Source organism: Bubalus bubalis, chromosome 3, assembly GCF_019923935.1.
Source record: "Bubalus bubalis isolate 160015118507 breed Murrah chromosome 3, NDDB_SH_1, whole genome shotgun sequence".
NCBI classification, from domain to species: Eukaryota; Metazoa; Chordata; class Mammalia; order Artiodactyla; family Bovidae; genus Bubalus; species Bubalus bubalis.
Window position 1 is genome coordinate 43,766,321 of NC_059159.1, and position 21,441 is coordinate 43,787,761.

Below are 21,441 nucleotides of genomic sequence, written 5' to 3' on the forward strand. Positions count from 1 at the left end.
CTCCTATAGACTGAGCCCACTTGCTTCCTCTATCTACCCTCCATCCCCAGTAAATTCCTGGATCAACCAGAATTCAAATGGATTTAAGATGCAGAAGACACAGCTGGAGCAAAGAGGAGGAAAAGGATGCGTTCTTTGCAATCCTCTTTGACGCCAGGGAAGCAGGGACCATTTCCTCATTGACTGGGATACACAGCAACTGGAACTCATTCACTGCAGGTTGGAGTGTAAAATACAACAGCATTGAAAACATGTTGGTGGATCCTAATAAAGTCAAATCTCTACCACTCCTGTGTCCTGGCTCTTCTGCTCCTAGATATTGACCCAAGAGAGATGAGAACATACGCACATGTGCATAACAGCTTCACTCATCATAACCCCGCACTGGAAGCACACGACTGTTTACAAGTCAGAGAAAGGAAAAATGAATGGTGATATACCTACAATGTACTAGCCCTCTGCAATAAAAAGGGACTGGAGATACAGGCAAGGTCATCAACGAACCTCACAGTTGAGCACATGAGCGACACAGCTGAGCACAGGCTGGGAGCGTTTTGATTACATTAAATCCAACAACCAATCAGAAAAGTGATTACTCGTTGTGGGAGCCAACTATGAGAGACCTGAAAGAGTTATCTGGGTGCTGAAAATGTCTAGAGCTTGGTCCGGATGGTGGAGACACAGCTGTTTACAACATAAAATCTCATCCAGAAGCCTAGCTCCAGGAATGTTAAGTGGTGAGGCTGTGACGGGAAATGCAGTGCATATGCCTGATCCTAAGGGCCTCGCATTAAGCTTCTCTTTGCTAAAGCATCCTTTTCAAACAGCTGGAGACAGCTTCAATGCAAGGTGCCAGGCCAGCCCAGCCCATGAAGTTCTGGTTTCTAGAAAACCTTGGGGAACCTACATAATCATGTGAGAGAACCTGAATGTCTCTTCCTGCCCCCTGGCTCCTGCCTAAGCACCCCCACCCTTCAATTCATCTCAGTTCAGTTCAGTCACTCAGTCCAGCTTTTTGCAACCCCACAGACTACAGCTGGACAGGCTTCCCTGTCCATCACCAACTCCCAGAGCTTGCTCAAACTCTTGTCCATCGACTCAGTGATGCCATCCAACCATCTTATCCTCTGTCATCCCCTTCTCGTGCCTTCAATTTAGGACTAATTTCCTTTAGGATTGACTGGTTTGATCTCCTTGCAGTCCAAGGGACTCTCAAGAGTCTTCTCCAACACTACAGTTCAAAAGCATCAATTCTTCAGTGCTCAGCTTTCTTTGTAGTCCAACTCTCACATCCATAAATAACCACTGGAAATACCATAGCTTTGACTATGCAGACCTTTGTCAGCAAAGTAATGTCTCTGCTTTTAAATATGCTGTCTAGGTTTGTCCTAGCTTTTCTTCCAAGAAGCAAACGTCTTTTAATTTCATGGCTGCAGTCACCATCTGCAGTGATTTGGGAGCCCAAGAAAAGAAAATCTGTCAGTTTCCATCCTTTCCCCCTCTATTTGCCATGAAGTGATGGGACCAGATGCAATGATCTTCATTTTCTGAATGTTGAGATTTAAGCCAACTTTTTCACTCTCCTCTTTCACTTTCACCAAAAGGCTCTTTAGTTCCTCTTTGCTTTCTGCCTTAAGGGTGGTGTCATCTGCATGTATGATGTTACTGATATTTGGTTATTATTTGGGGTTCAAGGAACCCCACCCTTGGATCCCAATGAAGGCAGAACTCCAGGTCTGTACTCTCTGCCTCTCCTCTCCACTGGCCATTGTCACTGTGTGGCCCTCAGGCCCTGAGAGTAATAATCCTTGAGCCCCCTGATGATCGTTGCTAATCTGTGTCTTGCAACTGTAAAAAGAACTCCAAGGTCCTGTCCAGCCACAACTTTGTCTCCAGCTGGGGAGACGCTTTTGGGCGCTCCCACCAGTGGTAACGGCCCCCGTGAAGGCCCCAGGTATTCCTGAATGGTTAGCATCACAGTGCATAGGCTGAGATGGATATCAACAAACAGTATGAAGATTCCTCCAAAAACTAAACATAGAATTCCTGTATGATCCAAAAACTCCACTTCTGGGTATATACCCTGAAAAACTGAAAGCAGGGGCTTGAAGAGATATGTGTACACCCGTGTTCATGGTATTATTTACAGCAACCAAGCGATAGAAGCAACCCAAGAGTCTATCATGGATGACTCAATAAGCAAAATGTGGTCTGTACATGCAATGAGATATCATTCAGCCGTGAAAAGGAAGGGAATTCTGGGAATTACTTGCTGGTCAAGTGGTTAGCGGAGAAGGTGATGGCACCCCACTCCAGTACTCTTGCCGGGAAAATCCCATGGATGGAGGAGCCTGGTGGGCTGTAGTCCATGGGGTCGCTGGGAATCGGACACAACTGAGCCACTTCACTTTCACTTTTCACTTTGATGCATTGGAGAAGGAAATGGCAACCCACTCCAGTGTTCTTGCATGGAGAATCCCAGGGACGGGGGAGCCTGGTGGGCTGCCGTCTATGGGGTCACACAGAGTCGGACACGACTGAAGTGACTTAGCAGCAGCAAGTGGTTAGGACTCTGCGCACTTACCGCCAAGGGTATGAGTTTAATCCTTGATTAGGAAACTAAGATTTCACACTCTGTGCAGCACAGCCAGAAAAAAATAAAAATTAAAAAAGGGGAAGGAAATTCTGATACAACATGGATGTTGGGGAAGGAAGAAATTTTCCTGTACCTGACTAGCTTCTTCTGGCTGGTCTAAGAAATGAATTGATATGAGACAGATTAAGAGGAGAAAAATCTAACAAGGGTTTAATAACACATATACAAGAGAGAGATACAGGAGAACTAACCCAACAAAATAGTCAAAGCCCTCACCTTAAATGCCACTTTCAGCTAAAGACACCAGAGACTGTTAAGGGTAATGTTTAGGGACTTCAATGAGGAGGAATTCTATGCACAGAAAAACAAATGTTTGGTAAATAAGTGCTTGCTGGGCACAGAGTTGACGCCAATCTCGAGGCCCTTCCAGGTTCCCCCACCACACCTCGCCCAAGTTCTTCCATAGATATCACTGGTCATGGCTCTATTTCTGGAACAGACCCTTTATCTACATTCTTTCTGGCATTGAGTGCAAGAGGAGAAGGGGACAACAGATGATGAGAGAGTTGGATGGCATTGCCAACTCAATGGACATGAGTTTGAGCAAGCTCTGGGAGATGGTGAAGGACAGTGAAGCCTGGCATGCTGCATTCCTTGGGATCACAAAGAGTTGGACACAACTGAGTGGCTGAACAACAGCAGAAAAACTTTGGGTCTTCCATTTCTGAAAAAGAATCAGCCTGGGGACTTCCCTGGTTTTCCCGTGGCTAAGGCTGTGTGTTTCTGCGTTTCCACTGCAGGGTCACAGGTTTGATTCTTGGTCAGGGGAACTAAGATTCTGCTTGCCCTGAGGCAAAAAAAAAAAAAAATCAGTTTAAATGAATACCCATGGCAAAGCAAAAGCACATATTTTGGGGTGACAAAATTGCTCCCCTACATCTCTCTAAAGGTTTTCCAAGTGGCTCAGTATAAAGAATCTGCCTGCCAAACGGGTGACTCAGGTTCCATCCCTGGGTCAGGAAGATCACCTGAAGATCTGAATGCATTCCAATATTCTTGCCTGGGAATCCCAGGGACAGAGGAGCCTGGTGGGCTACAGTCCATGGGATCCCAAGAGTTGAACATCGCTTAGTGATTGAACAACAACAACACTCTCTAAGCCTCGGTATTTGCTCTTCTGTGAGAAGCAGCTAATCACGGGCCTTATTTTATATGATTGCTGGGAGCACTGAATGAGCTAAAGCTTCTAAGGCACTTAGTTGATGCCTGACACAAAGCAAGTACCCCATAGATTCCATCTGTATCCTCCAGTATCTGACCTGAGAGGCCCTGAGAGGTGTCTTTTCCTTGGATGGCAGGGGTAGGGGTAAGGAGTAGAAGAACTTGCAGCCCCAAGGGATGCAGCACCCTCGATGTCACAATCTGGTTACACTTCCTCCTTCGGGGAAGAATCTGTGTCATATTAGCTGATTAGCCAGGCACGCAGCTGCTTCTGCTTTCAGTCTTTGATGACTCCCTTGGGACCAATCAGCCTTACTTCCCAATTTCCTTTAAATGACTTATTATAGGCATTTTTTTTTTTAAAGGAACCCTGAGTCATGACCATAAATGAAAAACATTACTACTTCCATAAATAAAACTACTGGGGGCCAAAATTTGTGACAGTGGTCACGTGAATTGGATGGATGGTGGGGCACCATATTCAAGCCAAAGCTGTTGACAAATACCCTAAACATCACAAAAATCTGGGAAAATACTATTTTTATTAATTAATATCTTGGCACCATACGACTTTCTTTTTTTGGCCTCATACTCTGCTTCTTCATGTGATGAAGATTGGACATGTTCTCTACAGAGAAAGTAGAAAGATCATTCTGTCTTTCCAAGGACCTGCTTTTCTCCACTGCCCGTGTACTTTGGGTCCCAGGCAACATGGGACATATTCCTTCATGATGCCCCTCAGGCCCTACATCTTTGTACGGGACCCAGGTGAGTTGAGAGTCCCTTGGACTGCAAGGAGAAACCAGTCAATCCTAAAGGAAATCAGTCCTCAATATTCATTGGAAAGACTGATGCTGAAGCTGAAATTCCAATACTTTGGCCACCTGATGCAAAGAGCTGACTCACTGGAAAAGACCCTGATGCTAGGAAAGATTGAAGGCAGGAGAAGGGGACGCCAGAGGAAAAGATGGTTGGATGGCATCACCAACTTGGTGGACATGAGTTTGAGCAAGCTCTGGGAGTTGGTGACGGACAGGGAAGCCTAGGGTGCTGCAGTCCATGGGGTCGCAAAGCGTCGGACACAGCTGAGTGACTGAACTGACTGAACTGAACAGGCGAGTTGGCATAATGGGCAGGAGTATTCTGGAAGCCACTCCTAAGCTGGGGAAAGTGGACTGTTCATGCAATAATTATACTTGCACCTCTGTAGACCTTAGATTCTAGTGCTCTTAATTGTCTTTGTGGTTTTGTCTTATATCTGTAAACTAGACTGGATCCTGAATTCTAGTTTCTTCAAACATCTGACTACGACTCAACAAAGTAATGTTCCCAATTGTCTTTTACCATCTGCTTGGAATCACCAAGAGCAAACACTGCCCTTTAATCTCCTTGGAAGGAACTGGACCAGGTCCCCTCAGCTGCCCAGATGGCAGTTAAACTCTTGAACCTTGGATACACATCTCACAAGTGAAGATGACCCCACCTGCCACCTGTTCCTGACAAGTGCTGGAGACCTCCAAATCAGACAGATAAGGAAGAACAGTAGCTGACATTCAGATAGGCTGCCTTTGGTGGGGATAATGGATTAAGACTTCATATTTTAAATAAACATGAAACCCTTTCTCCTTCTCCTTCTCCTTTCCTTTCCTCTTCTAAGGGGTAAGCATCTTTTAATTTCACGGTGGCAGTCACCATCTGCAGTAATTTTGGAGCCCAAGAAAATAAAGTCTGTCACTGTTTCCATTGTTCCCCAAACTATTTGCCATGAAGTGATGGGACCAGATGCCATGATCTTCGTTTTCTGAATGTTGAGCTTTAAGACAACTTTTTCACTCTCCTCTTTCACTTTCATCAAGAGGCTCTTTAGTTCTTCTTCACTTTCTGCCATAAGGGTGGTGTCATCTGCATATCTGAGGTTATTGATATTTCTCCTGGAAATCTTGATTCCAGCCTGTGCTTCTTCCAGCCCAGCATTTATCATGATGTCCTCTGCATATAAGTTAAATAAGCAGGGTGACAATATACAGCCTTGACGTACTCCTTTTCCTGTTTGGAACCAGTCTGTTGTTCCATGTCCAGTTCTAACTGTTGCTTCCTGACCTGCACATAGGTTTCTCAAGAGGCAGGTCAGGTGGTCTGGTATTCCCATCTCTTTCAGAATTTTCCACAGTTTGTTGTGGTCCACATAGTCAAAGGCTTTGGCATAGTCAATAAAGCAGAAATAGATGTTTTTCTAGAACTCTCTTGCTTTTTCGATGATCCAGGGGATGTTGGCAATTTGATCTCTGGTTCCTCTGCCTTTTCTAACACCAGCTTGAACATCTGGAAGTTCACGGTTCATGTATTGCTGAAGCCTGACTTGGAGAATTCTGAGCATTACTTTACTAGCATATGAGATGAGTGCAATTGTGTGGTAGTTTGAGCATTCTTTGGCATTGCCTTTCTTTGGGATTGAAATGAAAACTGACCTTTCCCAGTCCTGTGGCCACTGCTGAGTTTTCCAAATTTGCTGGCATATTGAGTGCAGCACTTTCACAGCATCATCGTTCACGATTTGAAATAGCTCAACTGGAATTCTATCACCTCCACTAGCTTTGTTCGTTGTGAGGCTTCTTAAGGCCCACTTGACTTCATATTCCAGGATGTCTGGCTCTAGGTGAGTGATCGCACCATCATGATTAACTGGGTTGTGAAGATCTTTTTTTGTACAGTTCTTCTCTGTATTCTTGCCACCTCTTCTTAATATCTTCTGCTTCGGTTAGGTCCATATCATTTATGTCCTTTATTGAGCCCATCTTTGCATGAAATGTTCCCTTGGTATCACTAATTTTCTTGAAGATATTGCTAGTCTTTCCCATTCTATTGTTTTCCTCTCTTTCTTTGCACTGATCACTGAGGAAGGCTTTCTTATCTCTCCTTGCTGTTCTTTGGAATTCTGCATTCAGATGGGTATAGCTTTCCTTTTCCCCTTTGTTTTTTAACTTCTCTTCTTTTCACAGTAAGGCCTCCTCAGACAACCATTTTGTTTTTTTGCATTTCTTTTCCATGGGGATGGTCTTGATCCCTGTCTCCTGTACAATGTCACAAACCTCTGTCCATAGTTCATCAGGTACTCTGTCTATCAGATCTCGTCCCTTAAATCTATTTCTCACTTTCACTGTATAATCATAAGGGATTTGATTTAGCAGTACATGCATGGGATCTTTTGAAGGAGGTCACCATTATCTTCATTACCTCCACCATAGTTAGGCCCCAGGTAAATAGCACGGAGGGAACACAGCCCACCCAACAACAGAAAATTGGATTAAAGATTTACTGAGCATGGCCCCGCCCATTAGAACAAAACCCATTTTCTCCCTCAGTCAGTCTCTCCCATCAGGAAGCATCCATAAGCCTCTTATCCTTCTCCATCAGAGGGCAGACGGACTGAAAACCACAATCACAGAAAACTAACCAATCTAATCACATGGACCACAGCCTTGTCTAACTCAATGAAACTATGAGCCACGTGTCTATGGCCACCCAAGATGGACGGGTCATGGTGGAGAGGTCTGACAAAATGTGGTCCATTGGAGAAGGGAATGGCAAACCACTTCAGTATTCTTGCCTTGAGAACCCCATGAACAATATGAAAAGGCAAAAAGATAGGATACTGAAAGAGGAACTCCCTAGGTCGGTAGGTGCCCAATATGCTACTGGAGATCAGTGGAGAAATAACTCCAGAAAGAATGAAGAGATGGAGCCAAAGCAAAAACAACACCCAGTTGTGGATGTGACTGGAGATAGAAGCAAGGTCTGATGCTGTAAACAACAATATTGCATAGGAACCTGGAATGTTAGGTCCATGAATTGAGGCAAATTGGAAGTGGTCAAACAGGAGATGGTAAGAGTGAACATTGACATTTTAGGAATCAGCAAACTGAAATGGACTGGAATGGGTCAATTTAACTCAGATGACCATTATATCTACTACTGCGGGCAGGAATCCCTCAGAAGAAATGGAGTAGCCATCATGGTCAACAAAAGAGTCCGAAATGCAGTACTTGGATGCAATCTCACAAACGGCAGAATGCTCTCTGTTCATTTCCGAGGCAAACCATTCAATGTCATGGTAATCCAAGTCTATGCCCCGACCAGTAATGCTGAAGAAGCTGAAGTTGAACGGTTCTATGAAGACCTACAAGACCTTTTAGAACTAACACCCAAAAAAGATGTCCTTTTCATTATAAGGGACTAGAATGCAAAAGTAGAAAGTCAAGAAACACCTGGAGTAATAGGCAAATTTGGCTTTGGAATACAGAATGAAGCAGGGCAAAGGCTAACAGAGTTTTGCCAAGAGAACGCACTGGTCATAGCAAACACCCTTTTCCAGCAACACAAGAGAAGACTCTACACATAGACATCACCAGATGATCAACACCAAAACCAGATTGATTACATTCTTTGCAGCCAAAGAGGGAGAAGCTCTATACAGTCAGCAAAAACAAGACCGGGAGCTGACTGTGGCTCAGATCATGAACTCCTTATTGCCAAATTCAGACTTAAATTGAAGAAAGTAGGGAAAACCACTAGACCATTCAGGTATGACCTAAATCAAATCCCTTACGAAGTGGAGAATAGTGAAAGGGAAAACCACAGGCTCAAAATGGTGTCACTTTTGCTAAAGCCCATTATAGCAAACCTTATACTGACCTAACAATAGCTTTGATCTTCCCCAGGAGTGTAGGCTTAATTAGCCAGTCTGGAAATTCTGATAAGCACCCTGGAGGAAATCTGTATCCTGGGCCCTCTCCATACTCAGGAAGAAGAAGCAATCTGCCTGACCTGTTTTTTTTTGTTCTTCCTCTATATGGTGGTGAAATGCACATTACATAAAACTGACCATCTAAGTAGTTTTAACTGTGCAGTTTAATGGTATAGAGTCAACTCCCATAGTTGTAGAACCAACACCACCACCAGGCAGCTCCAGAACTCTTTCATCTTGCAAACGGCTCCTGACCTCCTGACCTTTTTGAATTGTAAATATTCAAAAATTTGAAAACACTGAGAGGGTCAGATAGACTCAGGTGGGGCCCAGACAGGCTATTCTGTGCCTCCTGACATGTATCGCCTCACTGAACTCATAAAAAGACCCACAAGACAGCAGAGACCATGCTCCTTCTACAGATAAGGAAACTGAGGCTGGGAGAGGTGAAGTCACTTGTCTAAGATCCCCCCAGCCGGTGAGAATGGCAGAGCTGGGGATTTGAGCAGGATTCAGTTTGATTCCCAAGCCTGGGTTCTTTCTACAACCACATGGCCTCCTAAGCAGAGTGGGGATAGAGAGAAACAGAGATTAGTGGCCAAGGAGTCCAGGAGACTGAGTGGGTGTCCCAGATAGAGACAGCGACACAAAGACAGGACCAGAGAGCTAGAGGCGTATCCCCAGAGTCACCTGGATAGGAGACTGGTTGACGTCTGTGGGTTCATGAAGCAGACCCTGGGCACAAAGAATGGGACCCCAAATCCAGCCCCAGGGACAGGTATCGGGTGGGCAGACTGACCTGGAAACTTCTGCAGGCCTGGCGCCCATGATGTAGATGGTGTTGACTTCATTGAAGGGCACGTGGTGAAGAGGTCCCCATACACCATCACCTATCGAGAAGTGAGCACATGCCAGGAAGGGTCCCCAGCCAGGTGGGAGGACACCTGAACCTCTGGGATGCCTGCTACTAGAACTTTAAACCTGAGTCTGGTTTTCATGTTTATTCCCTGTAGGTCCAGGTATCAGCCTTCAGAGCTGTGCCAGTTATAGGAACATGCTTGGGACCCAAAGGGCATCCAAATACAATCTCTACATGGATTTAGTTGTTGGCTTTTTAATTCTTCTGGTTGTTGGTTTATCACAGTAGGTTTATCTCTCTAGTCCTGGCTCACCTGGGTTCGACAAATGTTGCTGGGGAGCAGAGGAGAGGTGAGATCACATTGCATGATGAGAGGGTGGGCACATTCGTGTTCACACAAAGAAGCACAGACACAAATGGACTCACACCCCCAACCCCCCAAGCCCAGAGACAGTGCTCTGCTTGCAAAAGCAATGTGAAATGTCCTGTAAAGCTAAGCCGTGAATAACACCTGGATAAAGGCAGCAACAAGGTAACAGAAAAAGTAATGTTCCCAGGGACCTGGAGGGGAAGAAGGGCTACACAGAGGAATGGAAATAACTTGAACTTTGAACACCCAGGAGGCCAAAAAGCACCAGGGTGACTTATCTAGTGCTTATGTCTGGGGTAAAAGTAATAGGTGTGCCTGTAGATGCGGGTGAAGGTGTGTCAGGAGACTGCAGTCTTATAAGGAAATAGTTCTCTGTGCAAAGATATTGCTCATGTGACTAGTTAAAGGCTGCTCACTGGGTCTGATTGCATGGGACAAGCAGCTGAAGTGAAGAGAGGAGAGTTCCAACTCACCTTCAACTCTGAGCCCTCTACCTGGAAGCAGAGCTCAAACTTACTCCCTCCTCTGGAAGGGCATCTCACAAATCTCCTCCTCAGTACCCCATTTTCCTTCCTGCCTTGTGTTGCAGATCACATAGTCACTGCTCTCATCTTCAAACTGAGCGCAGAAGTAGAAGGCAATGTCATTGTCCCCAGTCAGTTTTGAGGTCCACAGCAAACCTGGGGGAGAGGGAAACAGACAGTACATCACCCAAGAGTGGCACTTCATAGACATTCTACCTGTAGATCATGTTTTTTGTTTCTGTGTTTTTGTGGATTGACTTGCAAGGTTTTAGTTTCCCTACCAGGGATCGAACCCTTGTACTCCGCAGTACAAGCATGGAATCCTGACCACTGGGCTTCAGGGAGGCTTCCAGAGCCCTTTGCTTTCTCGCCTAAGGGGATGAGGTTTCCCTCATAGCGCAGCTGGTAAAGAATCTGCCTGCAATGCGGGAGACCTGGGTTGGGAAAATCCCCTGGAGAAGGGAAAGGCTACCCACTCCAGTATTCTGACCTGGAGAATTCCATGGACTATACAGTCCATGGGGTCGCAAAGAGTCAGACACAACAGAGACTTTCACTTTCACTTTTTCACTAAGGGGGTGATTTATGGATGCATCTTGAACACCAGGGTGCTGTGTGAGCTCTCGGCCATCAGGGCCCTTGGGAACTGGTGTAAATTTGAACCTAACTGCTCCTTCTGGGAATACAGAAATGAAAGGAAACGCCAAGTGACTCTAGAGTGAGAAAATTTAAGTCCCTGTTCCTCTTAAAATTGCAGAATAGTGTTTCTGAAATCAGTCAGTTAGGTTGTTCAGTCGTGTCCGACTCTTTGTGACCCCATGGACTGCAGCACGCCAGGCCTCCCTGTCCATTACTAACTCCTGGAGTCCACCCAAACCCATGTCCATTGAGTCGGTGATGCCATCCAACCATCTCATCCTCTGTCGTCCCCTTCTCCACCTGCCCTCAATCTTTCCCAGCATCAGGGTCTTTTCAAATGAGTCAGCTCTTCGCATCAGGTGACTAAGTATTGGAGTTTCAGCCTCAGCATCAGTCCTTCCAATGAACACCCAGGACTGGTCTCCTTTAGCATGGACTGGTTGGATCTCCTTGCAGTCCAAGGGACTCACAAGAGTCTTCTCCAGCAACACAGTTCAGAGGCATCAATTCTTCAGCGCTCAGCTTTCTTCACAGTCCAACTCTCACATCCATACATGACCATTGGAAAAACCATAGCCTTGACTAGACGGACCTTTGTTTCTGAAATATCTGGGTGTAATTTTCCCTTTGCCATTCTCCAGTTTCATTTCTGTGTTCCTTTGAAAATTCCGCCCCAGGGAAGGAGAGAACAGCAGCTCCCATCGAAAGGGGGATCCTCGGAGGTAGAGATAGGCTCTACTAGACAGAGTGGGAGTAGAAAGCCATCCTGTGCTGGGAGGAAGGGTCAGCAGAGGGGAGAGGGAGAGAGAGGGATGGAAGTTCAGAGTCAAGGTGCTGGATTCCCCGGCTGGGAGGGTTTCTGGGGAACTGGGTGCCTCACTTCCCTCCAAGTCCCTGGGTGCACGCAGGGCTCTCAGAGTCCCAGGGTCAGTGTGGCTGTGTCACCTGGCAGAGGAGGCAGTGGCAGAGGAAGTTATTTAGAATGAACATGTGAAGGTCGGGTTATAGGAGGAGCGGCCTGGAAGGATCCAGAAGGTCCCGGACCCCATGCAAAGTGATGAGAGGACCAGCAGGGACGGAAGCCAGCTGGAATTGGACAGAGAGGCTTCAGAGAGAGACCATGTGTCCAGAGGGGCCTCAGTGGACAGTGTGGACCTCAGGGTGCAGCCCATGTGGACCCCACCCATATGGGGCACAGGTCTCAGGTCTCCCGGCCACCCAGAGCTCAGCAGAGTTCAGCCTGGGCTGCGTGAACACCTGAGCACCCTCCTGACTCTGAGAATATGCACAGGCCCTCCTCTGTTCCCAGATAGGTGCCTCGGGGAGGCGGGGGATGGGAAACAGAGCTGAGATATTTATATTTCGAATTGATTTTAAGGTCTTTCCAGCAAACACCTTAAAACTGAAAGAGATTAAATTGCAACTTTGATGACAAGTTTAATTATGTCCAGGTCACCTCAAATGAAGTTTCTGAAGTAGATGAGGGTGGGTATAGGAAACAGAACAAGTTGATGTTTCTGTCACTCTGGGTCATCTTGTACAAAGTTCAGCCCCAGAACTCCGCCTCTGGGCTGGCCTGCTTCCCTCCCTAACCGTGAGCCTCCATCCCTCCGTCTCTGGAGAGTCTGGTTAATAGTGCCCTGGATGCTATGGCGGGTGGCAAGGGTCTTGTTGGCAGGGCCGGCCCTTCCCATCCCCTGAGCCAGGCGCAGGTGCTCAGAGGATGCTGGGTGGACCCTCCTGAGCTGACAGCATTGTGGTTCACTCAGGGGTGAGGCTGAGAGACAACAATTTCCGGTGCCTGTTTCTGTCTGAGGGAAGAACAGTCCCGGCGATGGTGACCCTGTGTCCATCCAGGAGACCCCCTGCTATCCCTGTGAAGGACAGTGGCTGTGGGGAGAAGATGGTGGTCAGTGGGTGTTTTCCCGAAAATCTTCACTTCCATCTCAGGTTCAAAGGATTTGTTAACAAAATAAGCCACTCATTGAAAAGTGAAAGTGAAGTCGCTCAGTTGTGTCCGACTCTTTGTGACCCCATGGACTGTAGCCTACCAGGCTCCTCAGTCCATGGGATTTTCCAGGCAAGAATACTGGAGTGGGTTGCCATTTCCTTCTCCAGGGGATCTTCCAGACCCAGGGATCGAACCCGGGTCTTCTGCATTGTAGGCAGACACTTTACCATCTGAGCTACCAGGGAAGCCACTCATTATATACAATAAATAATACCAATATTTATTAGAGAATTATCTAGCTTACTTTCAATATACTAACATTAAGGGCAAAGAGAAACAGAAACAGCAGAAGATACATCACTCAATTGGGTTTTGACATCCAGACTCAAACAGCGCTGGCAAGTCCTGTGATACAGCACATCTGGAGTCCCAGTTGGGAAAGGGTCCCAGGCAGCATGTCTGCTCCATGGGTGAGAGTTCAAAGGTTGCAGTTTGGGGTTCTCACTTACAATCCCAGGACACAAACTGATACCATCATCAGTCTGTGAGCAAATTGCAGCTCTGGTTTCATGTTAATACTGTTGCTTTATCTTATAAAACTTAGAATATTGTTAAGCCTGTGGCTTGGTTGACCTGGGCTCCTCCAAGGGCTCAACAGTTTCAAGATTTGTCCACTATCTTATCTATGGTGCCACAGGTCTTGCATTCAGAGCAAACAGTCAGGGCACTCACAGTCAGAGCAGTGTCCAGGCAGCTTAGAAGCAAGGTCAGAGGCCTGTTCTGCTCTGTGTTTGAAGCCTGAACAAGACTACTTATATAATTTGCCTAAGGGTGGCCCTGCCTCCTTCTCTCCATCCCCTTCAGCCGCTGGCCTGGTTATTGGGTACCAGGCTAGGGCCCAAGTGCAGCTGTGAACAGAACAGGAGGCTCGGCTCCACGGACCTTCCAGGCCTGGAGTGAGGAAGTTACACAGATATTCTGAGGTTGGGAGAAGGAGCCCCTCAGGCTCTGAGAGGATGTGACAGGGTCAGATTTGTGTAGGGAATAGGCTATGCACAGGCCTGTACTATAATTAACAGGTCTTCTTTGAAAAATAAGAATGACTTTCTCATCACCCCCAGGTGAAGGGCTGGGAGCAGTAAAAAGTACAGCGTGGAAAGACATCTTGAAAACAAGGTGTTGGAGTACTAATGTGACTGATGGAAAACCCTTAGTGACTGTTCCCTTAACCAGAGCCTTGAGGGAATTGCTGAGAAAGGCTGTCACTAGCCAAAGGGCTAAACAAAGTCATGAAAGGCCTGAAGGTTTGACACTGAGGACTGTGCATTGTGTATCTTTATCCCCGATCTGAGATTGTAAAGAACAGATATCTCTAGAGCATGAACAAGGAAGTAGATGTTAACAATAAAAGGCATGCTAGCATTAGGATCTGGGGCTTTTGCCTGCGAATGGCATCGGCCCCCTGACCCCCACCTTATTTCCAAGTCTTCTTTTTCCTTATTCTTCTGTGGCACCGCTCCCTCAGGTCGGTTCGTTGTTGGACTGGTCCTGACATTTGGCAGCCAAACAGGGTCCTTAGGGCACAAGTAGCTTTTGAGGCTTTTTTTTGACAGTGCCAGAAGACACGGGGAATTCCAGCTGGGAGATCAGAGGACACTGGAAGCATTTGGTGAGTACACCCCCGTGGATTTGTCAATCAGGGACACAATTGGGCAATCACCTTCTAAGCATGCTGACTATATTGTGCTTCTAAAAACCTTTATTACGTAGCTCCGGAGTGAAAGTGAAAAAATAGAATTTTTTGGAAATTATTTCAGGCAATTCATAAGCACTGTTACTGGTTGGACCCAGAAAAAGGGACTTTGCGTCTTAATGAGTGGCAAGAAGTGATGTGTTGTTTGCGTAGAGTCTGTCAGTCTGGGGAACGCATTCCTGTAAGTGTGTGATCTCTGTGTAGCCTTATTTATATTCCTTTGGCTCCTTTACAATCTGAATGGTCTGACTCTTCTGACTGAGAACCTGATACTCCCGCTCCTCCTGTATCTCAGGAGTCACCTGTCTGGCTGTTTCATATTTATGAAAATCTGGATAAAGGGAAATATAATCCTTTGGAAGGGGAGAGAGGCTCAATTTTTGAGTCCTAAATCCCATGTTAAACTGGACACCATCTTGAAGCTTTCCCTTTATCACCAGTCTCATAGCCTTCGGCTCCTTGGCCGCAGCCCCTGTAGTTCAGGAACCTCCTCCACTAGACCCCAATACACCATGGGGAGATGGGGTATTTAGAGCCGTGGTCACAATACCAAAGACATTTGCACCTACTCTCTCATCTTTTCAGCAAGCTGTACAAGCAGCGAGGCGGGAAGGCGACCTTGATGCTTTGGATTTGCCTGTTATCATGACTGAGGTGCCCCCTAATGCTCAACTTCCACAAGGTGGAGTACAATATGAACATACTCCTCTCTCTCTTTCAAAACTATTAAGGAGATTAAACAGGCATGCACACAATATGGATCTACATCTCCTTATACCACAGGTCTTATTCAAGGGTTGGCTCAGTCTGGATGACTCATTCCATATGATTGGGAAATGATTGCTAGAACCTGCTTATCCACTTCAGAATTTTTACAATTCTGAACCTGGTGGCAAGATGAAGCCTCTCAACAGGCTCAAAGAAATGCAGCTGCTAATCCTCCTCTTAATATTACTGTGGAGCAATTAATGGGGTCAGGGGCATATCAAGGGATTCAGAGACAACTACAATTAGATGATCAACTTATAAGTCAAATTAGAGTTATTTGTCTTAGGGCATGGGAAAAGGTTAGCCCTCGGGACAGTCTTATTCTTCTTTTGTTAATGTAAAACAATCTAATGGAGAAATTTATACTGATTTTATTGTCCGATTAAAACAAAATCTGGTGAGAACTATTGCTCAAACTGAATTAAGGGATATGTTATTACCGATGCTTGCCTATGATAATGCAAATTCAGAATGTCAAAAGGTTTTACCCCCTCTCAAAGCACGAGGAAAGCTTTTAGAAGATTATATTAAGGTTTGTCATGATATTGGATCAGAAGCCTATAAGATTCAATTGTTGGCTCAAGCCATTACGGGCTTGAAACAACAAACGAATCAGCAAGTTAAATGTTTTAGTTGTGGTAAGAGAGGACATGTGCAGAAAAATTGCAAGACTAATAAAAATATACCTAATAAGCCTACTCCCTTGGAAGGAAAGTTATGACCAACCTAGACAGCATATTTGGAGAAGGCAATGGCACCCCACTCCAGTACTCTTGCCTGGAAAATCCCATGGACGGAGGAGCCTGGTGGGCTGCAGTCCATGGAGTCGCTAAGAGTCAGACACGACTGAAGTGACTTAGCAGCAGCAGCAGCAGCAGCAGTTTAACAAGTAAGAGAGTTCTAGTCCTATTGGGGATTATAGATGAAGATTATGAGGGCGAAATTTCTATTATGATGAAAACAGAGTATCCTTATCAAATAATAAAAGGAGATCGTATTGCTCAATTGTTATTATTACCTTATATCACTACTAGTAAATCTCATATTAAAAGAACTGGAGGATTTGGAAGTACAGGAAAACAGGTATATTGGCAAACTTTTGTATCTGATTCTAGACCTACATTATCTGTATATATTAATAACAAGCAATTTTCAGGACTTGTAGATTCTGGAGCTGATATTTCTATAATATATAAAAAACATTGCCCAATTTCTTGGCCTTTAACAGATGTTCCTATTATGTTAACTGGAATTGGAACTATGCAAAATATTCAAAAAAGTACTAATATTTTGACCTTTTCAGGTTCCAAAAAACAACTTGCAACTTTACAATCTTTAATTGCAGATATCCCTACTAATTTATGGGGACAAGATCTACTGATGCAGTGGGGAGCTTATGTAACAATGCCTACATATCCTGTCAAGCTAAACAAATTATGACAAATATGGGATACAATCCTGTTCAAAATACACAGGCTTTTTAGTGGAGGCCACTGCCGAACAACAAAAAACAGCACTTAAAATGACATGGAAATCTGATGAGCCTGTTTGGACAGAGCAGTGGCCCTTATCACATGAAAAGTTACAGGCTCTTGAACAGCTGCTAAGTCGCTTCAGTCATGTCCTACTCTGCGACCCCATAGACGGCAGCCCACCAGGCTCCCCCATCCCTGGGATTCTCCAGGCAAGAACACTGGAGTAGGTTGCCATTTCCTTCTCCAATCTTGAACAGCTAGTAGAGGAACAATTATCTCTTAATCATATTGCCTCAACTACTAGTCCTTGGTATTCTCCTGTCTCTGTTATTAAGAAGAAATCTGGGAAATGGAGAATGTTAACTGATTTAAGAAAAATTAATGTTGTAATCATACCTATGGGTGCTTTACAACCAGGCATTCCATCACCTTCTATGATACCACAAAATTGGAAAATAAAAATCATTGATTTTAAAGATTGTTTTTATACTATTCCTCTATAAGAATCAGATGCTCTCCATTTTGCTTTTACTGTACCATCAAGTAATAATAAAAAAGCAATGTCTTGATATTACTGGAAGGTACTGCCACAAGGAATGCTTAATAGTCCTCAGTTCAGTTCAGTTGCTCAATCGTGTCCAACTCTTGGCAATCCCATGAATTGCAACACGCCAGGCCTCCCTGTCCATCACCAACTCCCAGAGTTCACTCAGACTCATGTCCATTGAGTCAGTGATGTCATCCAGCCATCTCATCCTCTGTTATCCCCTTCTCCTCCTGCCCCCAATCCCTCCCAGCATCAGAGTCTTTTCCAATGAGTCAACTCTTTGCATGAGGTGGCCAAAGTACTGGAGTTTCAGCTTTAGCATCATTCCTTCCAAAGAAATCCCAGGGCTGATCTCCTTCAGAATGGACTGGTTGGATCTCCTTGTAGTCCAAGGGACTCTCAAGAGTCTTCTCCAACACCACAGTTCAAAAACATCAATTCTTCGGCACTCGGCTTTCTTCACAGTCCATCTCTTACATCCATACATGACCACAGGAAAAACCATAGCCTTGACTACACGGACCTTTGTTGGCAAAGTAATGTCTCTGCTTTTCAGTATGCTATCTAGGTTGGTCATAACTTTTCTTCCAAGGAGTAAGTGTCTTTTAACTTCATGGCTGATGTCTAATAGTCCTACATTATGTCAATTATATGTCTTCCATCCACTTGAATTTATTAGAAAACAATTCCCTCATGCTTATATTATTCATTGTATGGATGACATACTTTTAGCTTCTCCTTCTGCCAAGGAACTTCAACATATTTTCTTAAATACAGAGATTAAATTAAAAGAGTATGGGTTACATATTGCTGTTGATAAATTACCAGAGCAGGAACCATATACCTATTTAGGATATATATTGCAAAGAAATATTATTAAACCAAAAAAAATACAAATTCAAACTGATTCCTTAAAAACTTTAAATGATTCTCAGAAATTATTAGGAGATATAAATTGGTTATGACCATCTTTAGGAATTCTTAATCATTCCTTGACACGGCTATTTCAAATCCTACAAGGAGACTCTGATTTAAATACCCCCGGGGTACTAACCAGAGAAGGCAATGGCACCCCACTCCAGTACTCTTGCCTGGAAAATCCCATGGACGGAGGAGCCTGGTAGGCTGCAGTCCATGGGGTGGCTAAGAGTTGGGCACGACAGAGAGACTTCACTTTCACTTTTCACTTTCATGCGTTGGAGAAGGAAATGGCAACCCACTCCAGTGTTCTTGTCTGAGAATCCCAGGAACGGGGGAGCCTGGTGGGCTGCCGTCTATGGGGTTGCACAGAGTTGGACACAACTGAAGCGACTTAGCAGCAGCAGCAGCAGCATCAGGGGTACTAACAGAACAGGCTAAAGAGGGATTGGATCTTGTAAATCAAGCTATACAGAAAAGACAAATTAAATTAGTAGATTTGACTGTACCAATTTCTTTACTTATTCTTCCTACTTTAGATTCCCCTACAGGAATATTATGGCAACTGCAGGATTGAATGGGGATTTTTATCCCACACTCTTAAGAAAATAATGACTTCTTACATAATGCTTATTTCCTTTCTTGTTTCAAAAATGAGATCCAGATGTATACAACTTTCTGGTTATGATCCATATGAAATTTTTCTTCCTTTCATTAATGATCAAACCCGTAGATTACTTGTTACCAGAATGGATTGGCAAATTGCCATTACTGATTTCGTAGGTGAGGTTCATAACCATTTTCCAAAATCACCTTTGATTACTATTGCTGCTAAACACAAATGGATAATTCCTATTATTACTAAAAAAAATTCCTCTTGCTAACTCCCCTGTGTATTTTACTGACGCAAATAAAACTCTCAAAGCCGGTTATACTGGACCCACAACAAAGATCTGGCAATCTACCCTAGCCTCTGTTCAACAGAGGCTATTGCTACCTTATTACAGGGTATTTTCTGTAGGATTAAATATTGTATCAGATTCTCAATATGCTGTACGGATAACACAAATTTTTGAAACCATAACTCTACCAAGGTCTTCTTCTAAATCATCTATTATTATGCAATATTATCTCAATTACAAAATATAGTAAGGCTTCGTTCTGCCCCCTCTTACATTACACATATCAGATCTCATTCTAATTTGCCCGGACCATTGGCAAAGGGCAATGATTCCATCGACTCTTTGTTAATTGCTTGTCTTACTCCTCCTTATGAATTTCATCAAGTCACACATATAATACACATGGTTTGATGAATAAATTTCAATTATCCAGACAGGAAGCCCAAGGTATTGTTTCTGCCTGCCCCACATGTACTGTTACTCACCATGTTCCTACAACTACAGGTGTTAATCCCAGAAGCCTTTGTCCCAGTGATATTTGGCAGACTGATGTTACTCATGTCCCTTCTTTCAGACATATGGGAGCTGTTCATATTTCTGTGGATACTTATTTGGGCATAATCTATGTTTCTGCTCATCCTGGAGAAACATCTGCTCATGTTATCTCACATTTTTTGCAAGCCTTTTCTTACATGGACCTACCAAAACATGTTAAAACTGATAATGGCCCTGCATATGTGAGTCATGGTTTTGCAAAATTTTTACCTGATTGGAATATTTCTCATTCTACAGGTATTCCATATAATTTTCAAGGCCAGGCTTTTACACACTCATCGTACTCTTAAAAATATGCTATTTAAATAGAAAGGGGGAGAAAAGTATGGCATATTGATGACACCAAAAGAGAAATTAGCCCAAGCTTTATTTACTTTAAAGTTTTTGGATTTAAGATTGGATCATACAACACCAGCAGCAACATTGCATTTTCAGAACACCATTCTTAGTGAAAATTATACTCCTGGTCAAATGATTGCAGATAATACTCCAGTATGGTGGGAAAATGCTATAACAATTGGTGTAAGGGCCTTAGACTTAAGAAAGGACAAGGTTATGCTCGTCATTTCAGATGATGGACAACACCACTGAGTACCAGGAAGACATGTCAAAGAAAGGAAAGAAGAGGACATAGTTCGACATCAACCCTCCCGGAGAGCCGCCAGTGATGGGGAAAACAAGACTGATGATCAGCAACCACCCCAAACCGGTTCCAAGGACCAACAAAGCCAAACCACCCACTTGGGGTCAACTGAAGAAATTGACCATTGAAGGGGAAGAATTGGTCAAAGAACAGGGACAGCCTTTGACTTCGGCTACCTTGTTCCTGGCTGTATTATCTGTGGTAACCACCACATCTGGCAGCCAATCACCAAGAAAGTCGAGGGACAGGACATGGAAGCAACCTAGATGTCTATTGGCAGACGAATGGATAAGAAAGCTGTGGTACATATACACAATGGAATATTACGCAGCTATTAAAATGAATGCATTTGAGTCAATTCTAATGAGGTGGATGAAACTGGAGCCTATCATACAGAGCAAAGTAAGTCAGAAAGAAAAACACCAATACAGCATATTAACACATGTATATGGAATTTAGAAAGATGGTAACGATGACCCTATATGTGACAGCAAAAGAGACATAGATGTAAAGAACAGACTTTTAGACTGTGTGGGAGAAGGCGAGAGTGGGATGATTTGAGAGGATAGCATTGAAACATGTATATTACCATATGTGAAACAAATTGCCAGTCCAGGTTCGATGCATGAGACAGGGTGCTCAGGGCTGGTGCACTGGGATGACCCTGAGGGATGGGATGGGGAGGGAGGTGGGAGGGAGGGGCAGGATGGGGAACACATGTACACCCATGGCTGATTCATGTGGATGTATGGCAAAAACCACCACAATATTGTAAAGTAATTAGCCTCCAATTAAAATTTTTTTAAAAAGTTGAGGGACAACAACAGCAATTAGCAATTATCGCTTTGGTTTCTATGATCACCAATAATCACCAAAAATAAGCTTCAAAAAATAAAAAACGGAGATATATAGGGAATGTGCTATTCAGGCCTGTATTATAATTAACAGGGCTTCTTTGAAAAATAAGAATGACTTT

General features: G+C 44.3%; 1 long non-coding RNA gene across 1 annotated transcript; it reads left to right on the forward strand.

The window, feature by feature from the left end:
* Positions 1–14,291: 14,291 nt before the first annotated feature.
* On the forward strand, positions 14,292–20,823 carry LOC123332690. Its single transcript, XR_006549650.2, has 2 exons — positions 14,292–14,573; positions 20,060–20,823. It is a non-coding gene; the product is annotated as an uncharacterized LOC123332690 (long non-coding RNA).
* The last annotated feature ends 618 nt before the right edge of the window (positions 20,824–21,441 follow it).